The sequence below is a fragment of the Ambystoma mexicanum genome, chromosome 2p (genome assembly GCF_040938575.1).
Source record: "Ambystoma mexicanum isolate Mex_15411 chromosome 2p, UKY_AmexF1_1, whole genome shotgun sequence".
Taxonomy (NCBI): Eukaryota; Metazoa; Chordata; class Amphibia; order Caudata; family Ambystomatidae; genus Ambystoma; species Ambystoma mexicanum.
In genome coordinates, this window is record NC_090923.1 from 366,977,889 (window position 1) to 366,990,832 (window position 12,944).

Below are 12,944 nucleotides of genomic sequence, written 5' to 3' on the forward strand. Positions count from 1 at the left end.
TGGATTTAGAAATCAGTATTCCTCTCACCCAGACCTTGAAGGTTTTCCAAAGGGTGGAATTCCTATCCAATGAAACCCTGTTGGTGTCAAAGAAGTGTTCGACCTCTATATGCAGTGCCTCAGCTGTAGCTGGGTCCTTGAGAATGTCTGGAGGCATCCTCCATCTCCTAGCTGGGAGTTTTGTGTTTCCTAATGTCATTTCTATCGTGACGAGGGAGTGATCTGATAGGGTACAGGGAAGTATTTCACAATTATCAATCTGGTGCATGAGGGTTGTGGAGACCAACCAGTAATCTATTCTGGACTCAGCATCATGCACCGATGAATAAAATGTGTATTGCCTTTTGTATGGGTGCAGTGACCTCTGTCCAATATTTCTTGATAAGGTTGGAGGAGGATAAAGCGCCCTCCTCCAAGTTCCTGCAAGCCCCAATAACTGCGAAGTATGTGCGGCAGGTGTACACCTGCACGCCTGAATGGGCGAGGTGCGCCGAAAAGGAGAGCACGTCATCCAAGGTGCACGCCAGGGGGTTGATTACCTTGGAGTCTGCCCAGTGGCAGAATCTGGTCCATTTGCTTTTGTACTGTGCCCAGGTAGCTATGCTTCTGGTGCCTTGTATGATCTCCAGATTGGCCTAAGGTGCCGAAGTGTTACCTGCTCAGGTACCACGCTGTGAGGGCTACCTTCCCAGGCGCAGGGTGGGTGACTGCCCCCCTGCTGTGCCACAAGATGTGCTGGGCCCATCGGGAGGTGAATCGAGGGCACTTCCCAGAGGCTGAGCAGCTCTGAAAATCATGGCCTGGCTGGCCACCATGGAGCTATTAGGATGGGGGGGCGTGGCTAGCTGCCATGTAGAGAAGACGTGTCTCTGGTGAGCTCCGCTTGATGTGCCAAAATAAGCTGTTTTATAAGACTCGGAGGTGCCCCTGGACCCAGCGAGCTGCACCACCTGCTGCGGACACCATTTAGCAACCCTGCGAGCCGTCTCCCAAGCCTGGGTGAGCCGGCAAACACTAACTTTGCGAGCGAAAAGTGGCGGAAGGAAGGCCAAAATGGCGGCTCCCGCGCGCTGATCCCCTGGAGGGGGTGGAGCGCAAACGCGCCACCGAAGATATCGCCCAACATCCAGAGATCGAATCTCAGGCTGCCGATTCGGCACTAGCACCGGAGTGCGTGGGTGGACCAGCCTGACCCATAGATCGGAGCTGCTTGCCCCATGACCCCCGCCGAGCAGCGCCCTGCCTGCGGCGAGCGGGCTGCCTAGGACAAGGGGACGCCCGAGGGCTGCGGGGGACCTTGATGAGCCGCTTGGATTCCTCCTGAGACCAGAGGCGAGCCAGCACCGCGGAGGTGAGCGGGTGCGAGAGGGGGCCGGCCCAGACACTAATACGCCAACACCGACGAAAGAGCACCAACCTGCCGGGAAAGGAGCGGCTTTTTTTTCCTCCGCCCGCGTGGATCACCCCGCGGCCCTTAGAGAGGCAGAGGGCGCGGGGAACACAGACATCCAACTGGGCCGTCGGTCACCCCTCATGAAGAGCCCCCACATCCTCCCTTGTCCCGGCTGAGGAAACGCCCTGGGGATACCTACCGGCATTGGTGATATGCCGTCCAGCGCACAGTGAGCCCACTAGAGTAGCAGGACCCTAAACTTCCCCATACCGGCCTGCGCCCATGCACTAGAACCTCGCACACGCTTACTCCAGCGGACCGGGGGAGACTGACCTGCACACCTCCCCGGCCTCGCTGGACGCCACAGACGCCATCCATTAACAATAGGCAACGCACCTTAGCCGCAATCAGCACACAGAACGGCAGGCAGTGGAGACACGCTCTCCGGATCCCACAGACAGCCCTCAACGCTGAGCCTGAGGCCGGTGCAGCCAACTAACGGGACAGTGCCGGAGTCCCCTGTGCACCCAATACCAGCACCCTGCGGCGCCCGGCTGGGCCCACACTACCACCTCATTCCTACGCAGTGTTACCACAGCCAGTTCCGCAGCTGCAGACGCAAAACACTGCACCGCATGCCTCGCTAGTGGCCTCCCGCCCACGCCATCTGCGCCCGGAGCAAGGGGATGTCACTGCCTGACAAGATGTCCGGGAAAGGTGCAAGGTCCAAACAACGTCAAACCACTATTGACACTTTCACGGCCAGCGGACCTGCAGATCCCGAGAGCTCAAACATGGTAGCGTCAGATACTCAACCTGATCCCACAGAAGCAGCAGCTGAACCCAGCTACACCCAGATTCTCGAAGCCATTAAGCTGTTCCAGGCAACAATGGGGAACAAAATCGATGCTGTGGCCACAGACCTGGGCCTCCTGCACCAGGATGTCCGGTCTCTGGCCGGCAGAACTGAAGCACTAGAAACCCAAGTATGGGAAAAAACAGAAGCCAAAACTCATCTGCTTCGAAACGTGGATGCGCATCAACAAAGGGTCAAGAACCTGGAGGACAGAGCTGAGGAGGCAGAAGGGAGGGCCCGCCGGAACAATATACGACTCCTCGGGCTGCCAGAGGGCAATGAGGGCCTCGACCCTACTAACTACATTGAGAACCTCCTGCTGCAGGAAGTCGGCACAGAGAAGCTCCCTCAAGGCTTCACTATCGAAAGGGCCCATAGGTCCCTAGCAAAGAAACTAACGCCAGGTGCTCCACCCAGACCGGTGATAGCGAAAGTACTCAATTACAGAAATCGGGAGGTGATACTGGCGTTTTCTCGATCAGGAGGTCGAATCCAAAGAAATTCTACAAAAATTGCCATCTACCCCGATTACACCTTGTTAGGGAGAATTCTCTCTTTAGGCTGAATTGCCTAACCTAGCGAGTCCCCCAGCAGCTTTGCTGGATTTCTGGAGTTTGTTTTTTCCTCCTGCCAAGGGTGAGACCCTTTTTCTCCCACTCTTGGACATGATTTATGGTGTTCCTTTGACTGGTAATGTGTTTTATGGGCTATGGGGTCCTTTACTCCTTAGGGTCTCATGTGTTTTTACTATGTGTTACACAGCACCCTCCGTGCAGTAACACAGGGGTGTCATAGTGACACCCCACCATAGACTCCATACCCTGGGACTGACTACTGTCTCCCAGGGCATGTAAAGTCACCATTGGCTTTACTAGTCCCAAATTATTAACAGAAACCAGTACAAACCATCATATTGTGGATGTACTGGTCGGGGCAATTCGATTGCCCCGGGGTCTGTCGAGGGGGCACGTCTCCGTCCCCCCTGATCGAGTTTTGGCGTGTGGCAGTGGAAACTACTGGTTATATTCGACCGCAAATATTTTCCTATGGGATTTTCCCATTGTTCGAGGCTACCAACTTTAATTATTTAATTCTCATAGCCTCAAACATACCGCCGGTTTATTTAATTAATAATTCGCCGGTTGGTATTTTTTGCCAGGACTCTATTCTAAAATGGCGTTTGTGTTCTCTTCTGTGACTCCAACCCAAGTCGAGCCCTTTGTTCCACTTTTTGGCTGGCTTCTCCACAGAAGCCTCCAAAGGTGGTGCCACTCTGGGTACCACAGCGGGTGTGGGAGGGGGTTTAGGCACCCTGGACTGAGTTACCTTGGTAACTCAAGTCACACTCTTGTGTGATTGGCCCAAGTGGGGAGACAGGCGGCTCACCACTTAGCATGTTTGATTGACAGCTAGGCTGAGTGAATGGGGGTATGCTGCATAAAAGCAGGGCTTTGGGGACTGGAACTTCAGAAGTCGCCACAGGACCTGAGAATCCGACGAGGGAGAAGCTGAGCCGACCTACCACGACGCCACCACCGGTGGAGCCCTGCGGAACCGACTCACCACTTCACGACGACAGAAGATCTCGCGGCTGGAGAGGGTTCTTCCCCTGACTGGTGGGCACAACCAGTTTTACCTTCTTTCTTCGCACCACAGACCGGTTTGTGGTCGAACTGCCCGTGCCAAGCACACCGGCGGCCGGATAGCCACTCACCACTGAACCGCGAATCAATCGACCGCTCCTTGTACCTGAGAAACTCTGCGGCTGGTTTCTTCCCTGGCAGTGCAATGGACTCCTCTCTCCCTCCACGACGAGATCCTCTCTTCCCCCGGACGAAGCACCGACTTGCATCTGCTGCCAGGAACAACTGCCCCCGCTGGAGTATTCTAACCACTTTAAGGTACCGTGTCCGCCAGGCCTCCCTTTCTAAAGATTGCTACAAGGTAATAATAACCCCTTAACCTTCTGGACTGGGCTGGCTGCCTTGACCCTCTAACTGGTCCCTTTCTTTGGTCCAACTCCTTTTTGAACCATTACAAGACTTTTGAGCACTGCAACTGTGTGACCTTGGACACATTTTGTTTCGATCCTCTTAAAGCGGATCCGACCTACTGACTCTGAATTCACGGTGTTACTTTGCCTTCCCCTCTTGTTGTGTTCGTGAAAAAGTATTGGGATCTGTTTCAATTTATTCTCTGCTTTTCTCTCCCTTTTCAAAACGAATTATTAGAGTGCCATCTACGTTAAGTGCACACCGCTGTCTGAAAATAAGCGGGGCTTTACTTAAGACTTGTCTAATATTCTTTTAAGGGAGTGTATATCTTTTAGTGACCGTGATTTTGAATTGCTTACTATTAGTGCCTGTGTTTTTCTAGATGTGGTTTTTAAATAAATAATTATATCTCTTTTACACCAAGCCCTGGTCAGGGTTTACTTGTTCTATTGTGGTCTCTCGACCTATTGTGAATACTCTGTATACTGCCTAACTCTTCTTGAGGGAAGTCTGACTGCTCAGCCACAGCTACCAAGTGAATCTGTGTGGTACAGACTGCTACCAAGTGGGTTTACTGCCAAACACCTGAAGTCTTAAATTTTTTGCAGTGGTCCCAGAGGGAACTGCACAGGTTTCTGCCTAACACACCTTCCAGGTCCAAATGAACAGAGCGCAGTTCATACACACAAAGGCCAGACTGAAAGCAGCTGGACTGCGCTATATGCTCTTGTACCCTTCCAGACTAAAAGTGCTACACAACAATAGGGCCCACCTGTTTGACACACCTGCACAAGCCAGAGACTGGATGGACGGTCAACAAATCCTTGACGTCAAGGAGAAGCAGCGGAGACCGCGCTAAAGCCTTCCTAGCCAAGCATGGCAGGACCCTTCCACTCACAACTGCTTGCCTGCAGGCAAACTGAGCCTCTACACAGCTGAATGGATCCTCTGCACGGAGACACCTGAGCCAAAGGTCACTCCACCCCCTGGAAGTTTCCTTCTGGGTATATATACCCGCCCGTAGGGCACTCTGAGACCAATGTGTGGTCAAACGTAGCGGAAACAGGACTGTCATAACGAGAGGAACCCCGCTGGACCTGTTCCATGTTTGGGGAGTTTACAGTTAAAAAAGGGGGGGGTGGAGAACGGGGCGTTAACACAAAAGTCGGGAACCTACATTGGGAAATATTGAGACCACAGAAAATCCCACATGCAATTCATCACCAGCAGGACCTCGAGCACCACCTGGAGCTTACGACAAACCGCACAATACCCATGGCTGACACAAAGGTTGTAACGTGGAACGTCAGAGGCCTGAACAGCTTTGTTAAACAGCGCCGAATCCACGCCTACTTAAAAAGATGCAAGGTCGGAATCGCCTTGCTCCAAGAGACACACAACTGCAAAGGAACTGGATGCCCTGGCCAAAACATGGCGAGGGACCTTAATTGGGTCCTCCTACTCCTATGCCAGAAGGGTCTTGATATGGATCGCACCGACTGTCCCCTTCAGGCTAACTAGCACAAAAACGGACAATGAGCGTAGGATGGCATTGGTATGCGGTTCCATCGAGGGTAGGGAGTTATGCCTAATTAGCAACTACGCACCTAACCATGATGCAACTGCTTTCTTCCACTCCCTATACACGTGACTCAGCCCTTATATAAACAGAATCATGATGCGGGGAGGCGACCACAATTGCACTCTTAACCCATTAAAGGACAGATCGGACAACAAGCACGATCGCCCCTCCCCTCCCACCAAAATACTATCCAAACTAACTCAACAACTGCTACTCAGATCTGTGGAGGGACCTGCACCCTGAACAAAGTGAATACGCCTTCTCCCCACCACACCTGTCCACACTAGGCTAGACTACCTTTTTGCTAGTCAGGCACATCAGGCCATGTTAGTTGATGCACACTATTTGCCTAGGGTGCTGTCCGACCACTCTCCCCTGCTGGTCACCTGGGTGGTGTTCCTGCCTAAACCCCTGGTACCCACGTGGAGGCTGGGAGCAGAGGCCTTGCTTGATAGAACATTCCGGGAACGTATAAGGGATAGCACTGAGGAGTATTGGCAAAATAACCTGCATAGCGTAAAATACATGAGCACAACATGGGAGGCATACAAGGTGGTCATGAGGGGAGGGATGATCGCAGCAGTTGGGGGGGCCCAGAGATCCATCACCTCCTCTTTGGAGCACGCAAAGAAAATCTGAGTGTGCTTGAGGGCAGAGCTGACCCAACCCCTGAACATCAACTCAAAATTACCAAACTCAGACAAGCCTGTCTAACTCATTGGGAATCCCTTGGGAAACTGAGCTACGCTAAGCACACAGAAAGAACCCATGTCCTCGGAGACAAACCCGGGAAGCTTTTAGCTTGGCTCTATAAGAGGGAAGCTCCCAGGTCACCCATTTGACACATTCTTAAACCAGACGGCACCACCGCACACACTCAAAAAGAAATCAACTGTCTTCTCTGACTATTACCGCAACCTCTACTCTGAGCCTCCGCCCTCTCCTGACACCGAGATCGAGGATGTCTTTGACGTCATCGAGCTACCCAAATTAAATCCGCAGATGGCCGAAGCCCTAGACGAACCCGTCACTCCTGATGAAGTTTGTGTGGTAATTAGATAATTGCTGGCTGGTAAAACCCTGGGGTCGGACGGCCTCCCGGGGGAGTTTTACAAGACCTACGAGGAAACACTTGCCCTGCTATTAGCCCAGGTCTTCAACGAAGCCTTCGAGCGTGGCACCCTTCCGGACTCCATGAGCGAGGCCGTGATCATTCCCCTACTCAAACCGGGTAAAGACGGTGTGGACTGTGGCTCATACAGGCCCCTCTCTATGTTAAATGTAGATAGCAAGATCCTAACTGCCCTACTTGCAAACAGATTGCGCAGAGTAATCCCCCTGCTGATCCATCAAGACCAAACAGGATATGTACCTGGGCACTCCATCACCGAGAACCTGCGCAGGCTACACCATGTCATATATAGCACAGACCGAAGGCCACAGAAACTTGCAGTTGCGTCATTAGCAGCCACCAAAGCCTTTGACTCAGTTAGGTGGGAGTGGTTATATGCTACCATGGCGAAATTGGGGATAGGCCCGTTTCTTTTTTTTAAAGTGGACCCAACTGGTTTAAACCAACCCAACTGCCAGAGTGCGCACTAACAAAACATACTCTGACAAATGGTCCCTCCACAGGGGCACCCGCCAGGGATGCCCACTGTCCTCCATGTTACACATTATTGCAGCGGAACCTGTGGCTGCCTACCTAAGACAGGAATACGGAGATGGGGGCATCGAGATAGACGGGGTGACCCACCTCGTCTCAATGTACACAGATGATACCCTATTGTACCTACATAACCCTGAACACTTATTGCCCTACATCTTAGAAACCCTGGACTGTTTCCACAAACATACTGGGATCCAGATTAACAGGAGCAAGTCCTGCCTCTACCCATTAGCGGCACTACACAACGAAGAATATAGCCCCTCCCCCCCTAGATCTTGAATGGCATGTGACCTTCAAATACCTGGGAATTACTATACACCGCAATCCCAACACAGAGCACATCCTCAACACAGTCAGGGCCAAAGACTTTTGTGAAATCCATAGAATTCTGGAGCAAGCTCCCGCTCTCGATGGCTGGGAGGGCGTGTCTCCTCAAGATGGTGGCTCTCCCCCGCCTGCTACACAACTTCACAAATGTTCCCTTCAACACCTCCCCCCCCTCATTCTTTAAAGACATCAACAAACTCTGTAGGAGATTCCTCTGGCAGGAGGGTAGGCACAGGGTGGCATTGGAGACACTCCATAGACCCTAGGAGAGGGGAGGATTGAAGGTCCCCAACTTCGAGCTCCACTTCCTCGCAAGCCAGTTGAGACACGTGACGCGATGGATGGCCGACGAGGAAACGACAGATACCCGCCTCCTCCAACCAGCCCAGCCTCATCTGCTACTAAGTGACTTACTTTGGGCCGGGAGGGAGCTTTGAGACACAGCCCATACCTTGCCAAGCTCGGGATCCGGCTTACGAGAAGAGCCTGTAAGCTAGTTGGGTCGCCGGATTCGTATTCCCTGCAGATCCCCAATGCGGCACTTATGGCAAAACACTCATGGGAGCAACTTGAAACACGCACCCAGTGGGAACCCTAGGGGTGGCCACACTGGGAGACTTGATCCAAGAACAAGAGACCTTAACTTAACATTCATGGAACTCAGCGAAGCCACAGGTATTCCAGCAGGGCAGTTCCTGCTCCACAGGGTAGTGGCGCAAGCCGTGAAAAACAGATGGCCGGAGGCTGTCGACCAGGCCTTGGAGAACGAGTGCATAGAAACAATGCTAGACACCGCCGAGGGAGACCACGAGACTTCACGAATCTATGAGGCCCTGTTGCTGGGCACGACTGGGGACAAACTCAAATGCAGGAAGTGGGAAAACTGAACTGGGCCTCGTATTTGAAGATTAAGAGTGGGGGGGAAATAAATTATCACAAAAAAATCTCCAGAAACGCCTGCTTGCAGCTCATCCAACTGTATATCACCAACAGGGCTTACCTCACACCTGAAGTCATACCGAGGTTCACGGGCGCACAAATCCAAGTATGCCCCAAATGCAGCGAGCCCAAGGCGGGAATGACCCACATGTTCTGGGGCTGTCCAGTGATGAGTTTTCTGGACACAAGTGAAGGATAGAGTGGCTAACGCAGACATTGACGTGGAGGTGCATGAGCCTACAGCCTGTATCCTGGGCAGATATAGGCGCAATAGGAAAAATAAGCCCTTAAACTCAGAAACCTAATATATATAACGGCAAAAAGACGCATAGCCATGGGATGGAAAAGCCCCAGGAGTTTGAGTGAGGCCCAGTCCAGTGGTGGGGTGATCTTACGAAGTGGATTACTGCTGAAACTGCAGCATGGGAAACTGCAATTCAAGTACAGAGGCTGGACTCCAGTGAGGAACTGCACCGTTGGGTAGTGCCAACGGTGCCCCTGCTCCATCCCAGGGCAGCAGATAGCACCTCAAGCAGCACGGGCAGCCCAAACCAGGAAACAGACTTGAGGAGAACTGGGAACTAATCGTGGTCTTGGGAGAGGGTGGGGAGGGAGGGGACTTTTATTTCTGATAAAGTATACCGTTTGATAAATGATAATGGCTTTGTTTATGTTGTTAAAACCAATAAAGAAATACATTTTTTTTTAAAAAAAATAGGATGAGGAGTTGGCGAGACTCCTTGATTTTGCAAATTACCTGTGAATCAGGGGAGTGTGCGGAAAGGCATAGGCTTTCATGCCGGTACGCTGGAAGTGAAATGCATCACCCAGAAAGCCGGGGCCCCGACCTTGCCAGCATGCAAACTGGGGACACTTCTTGTTGTGCCAGGTGGCAAAGAGATCCACCTGGGGGTGACCCGACCTGTTGATCTCCTGAATAACAAGGTCGATTAGCTGCCACTGGTAATTGTGCGCTCCCAGCCTGCTGAGCCTGTCCGCTTCCAGGTTGGCTTCCCCAGGGAGGTGGACTGCCGTGAGGTAAATGTCGTTTCCCAGGGCCCACTCCCACAATCTGATCGCCAGTCTACACAGAGGGGGATCTGGTGCCTCCCCGCTTGTTGACGTAGTACATGCTGGTTGAGTTGTCCATCTGGATGAGGACAACCTTGCCCCTGAGAAGTGGTAGGAATGCCCTGAGCGCCAGCCAGATGGCATTCAGCGCTAGCCAATTGATGTGGCATCCCTGGTCCTGTTGAGTCCAGGTGCTGTGGACCAAGAGTTCGTCCAGGGTGGCTCCCCAGCCCTTGAGCGAGGAGTCCGTGGTGATGGTGGCCTGCGCCTCCGCAGATTGCAGTCTCTGGACCACCATGTGAGGTCCGGGTGGAGAGATGAAGGAACGTTGATAATCACGGATTGAGAGCCCCGCTCCTTGTTCCATGAGGCCGAAGTGCAGCTGAATCCTCCTCATCCTTAGTCATGTGTATGGAACGGCTTATAGGACTGCTGCCAGAAGACCCAGGAGATGTTGGTACCACCAAGCCAAGGTAACTTCTCTGCTGAGGTGGTGGGTGGTAGCCCTCTTGATGGCCGAGATTTTGTCCTCTGAAGGGAAGACCTTCTTGGAGCATGTGTTCCAGATATGGCCAAAGAATGTTAGATTCTCCGTGGGCTGCAGCTGCGACTTCTAGAGATTGAGCGAGAAGCCCAGATCGTGCAGTGTGTTCATAAGGGCATGGAAAGAGTGGTGAAACGCTTCCGGAGATATAGCCCTGACAAGCCAGTCGTCTAGGTATGGGTAGATTGAGGCCCTGCGCTCTGAGGAGGGCCGCCACTGAATTCATGAGTCTGGTAAAGACTCTGGGGGCCGAGTTGAGGCCAAAAAGGAGGAACTTGTTTTGGAAATGGCAGCCCATGATCCTGAACCGTAGGAAAGAACGATGGGGCTGCCAAATCGGGACGTGTAGGTACGCCTGAAGTGGAGAATAGCCTGTTGCAGGCTGGACACCTGCTGAACCCTGTGGAAGTCGATATGCGCCAGGAAGGAGTGCGACGCCCGAGGACCAAGTACCTAAATGACAAAAAGACAGACAAGTATCCATGACAACAACCCTAACCCAGAGCCTGGTGAGACCCACTAGACGCAATAAGACCTGCATTTTGAGCCATCCGACGTGTTGCTGCGACCTTGTGTTGCTGCAATACCACAATACCCTGGGACCTCATGCCATTGTGCGGTGCATGGTCTTCCAAATTCTTAAACTACGTGGGCATCCTGGTGGATCTCAACTAGAGTCTGAAAAGTCCCAAAAGAGTGCTGGACATTTGTAACGACGAGAATTCAACCACGATTTTCTGTCTTCTTCTGTGCTCCTTGAAAAGGTGCAAAATCTGCAGAACCGCTTTCAGCTGTGAGGAAACCCTTGCCTAGAGCCTTTTCCATTGATCCCTACGGCAAAGTTCCTTCTGAGGTCTTGCTTTTAGTCACCACAACAAGGAATCCACTCACCGGGTATTTGGCTGCAGATCCTGAAGCCCTCCTGCAGCAAAATAGTCTTCAATGCATAGGTACGGTGTTGGCTTGGGTATGTACTTACATCAAGTCTTAGGATTTCTGTGTAGCTGTGGGGTGTTTTCTGTGATGGGGAGGCCTCTCATCCAGTGCACCCAGTCTCACTGCTAGAATCCTGATAGCGTGTCTTCTGCAAAGCCACTGGACCCTTTTCTAACTCTAAAGTAAATTACTCGCCTGTTTGCCCAGTCTTCCTAAGGAACTCTGACTTTTGCTACTTCAAAACCTATCCTGACACTGCCTGTTGGACACTAGTTCCTAGTGGCCCACCCCTTCTGCCACTGAACACTCCCGCTCCAAAAATAAGGGAAAGACTTTGAAGGGATTGGAACTTTTCCCTAGAAAAGAAAATGTGTTTAAAACTTATTTGTAAAAGAGTTGGTTGGTAACTAACTCTAAGAGAGAACAGTTACAAAAGTTGTTACTTATCTTGGATTTGTGATGCACTATTCTTAAGTATGGTTAACATCTTTTCTTTCCTTTCCTTAGAAACTGTTCTGCCCTTCTAACCGAAAGTACATGTGAAGGTATATTACTGTGATTAGGCTGTTCCTCTTCCCAAATGTTATGTGCTGGTTTCCCCAGATTCTGCCTGTTAGGATAATTGTAGGAGTGTCCCTCAACTGGGTCTTGCCTCCCCTGACTTGCTGCTAGCCTGTCCAGAATGAGTCTATATTAGTTTGTTGCCTACCTAGAATAACAGAGTCATTCAGTAAAGTGTAACATTGGGTTGTGCTTTACATGTGCTGTTGTAGACAGACTGAGTCTTTGGTTTTAACTGTCCCTCATAAGTCATACATAAGGTATTTGTATAGCTAGGAAAGATCTAACCTGGATTTCATTGTGAGGTTAAAATAAAGTATATGGGTTTTACTTACCTTGAGTTAGCTGTGTGACATACAAAAAGAAGTTACAAGAGTTACTGCTTATCTCAATCTGTGTTTCACTGATCTCAAAAGCACCTGTAATTGAACATTACATCCTTAGGTTTTACTCACCTAGTATAAATGTGCGTTATCACAAAAGTAGTTATAGGTTTTTACTGTACCTGGAATAAGTGTTTCACTATTCACAAAATGTATACTGTTCAGTCAACTGATTATGTGAGTTGTTACTGAGAATCATTGTTCAACTGGTAGGGTCCACTGCCCTGGCATTACTGAGTGCAATTGTGAAAGTAACCATTGGTTTTTACTCACCAAGAATAGGTGTGACCTATACTGAATGTGTATGAAAAGATTTTGACTTCCCTAGAACTACTGTTAGGTGTTCCAATTAAGGATTATGCTCTGGTCTGTGAGCCCTCAAGCATAGTGTTGTCTTTTGATAATTGCGATTACATATAATGTGTGATAGTACTTATTTACCTCTAGATTTATCTGTGCATAGCTGTATTTAAATGAATCCTTTATTTTTTACAAAGGATAGTGTTTCAGTGTTTCTTTGAACCATTTGTATTACAATTTCATCTGTACTGATTCTACAGCCCTCTCTCCCTCAATCAGCCTGGCTGCTCTGTCTACACTACCATGAACTCAGGTGGTAAAGCCTTATACTAAGAGTGGAATCTTGTACTGCCTCAGTTGCATGGTTTTACTAAGCCCTTAGTTGGACT

The 12,944-nt window shown here is 50.8% G+C and overlaps 1 protein-coding gene across 1 annotated transcript in view; it reads right to left on the reverse strand.

Moving 5' to 3' along the window:
• Positions 1–12,944, reverse strand: part of ATXN7 (ataxin 7) — a 950,731-nt gene that overhangs the window by 479,576 nt on the left and 458,211 nt on the right. The gene's annotated exons all lie outside the window — the stretch shown is intronic.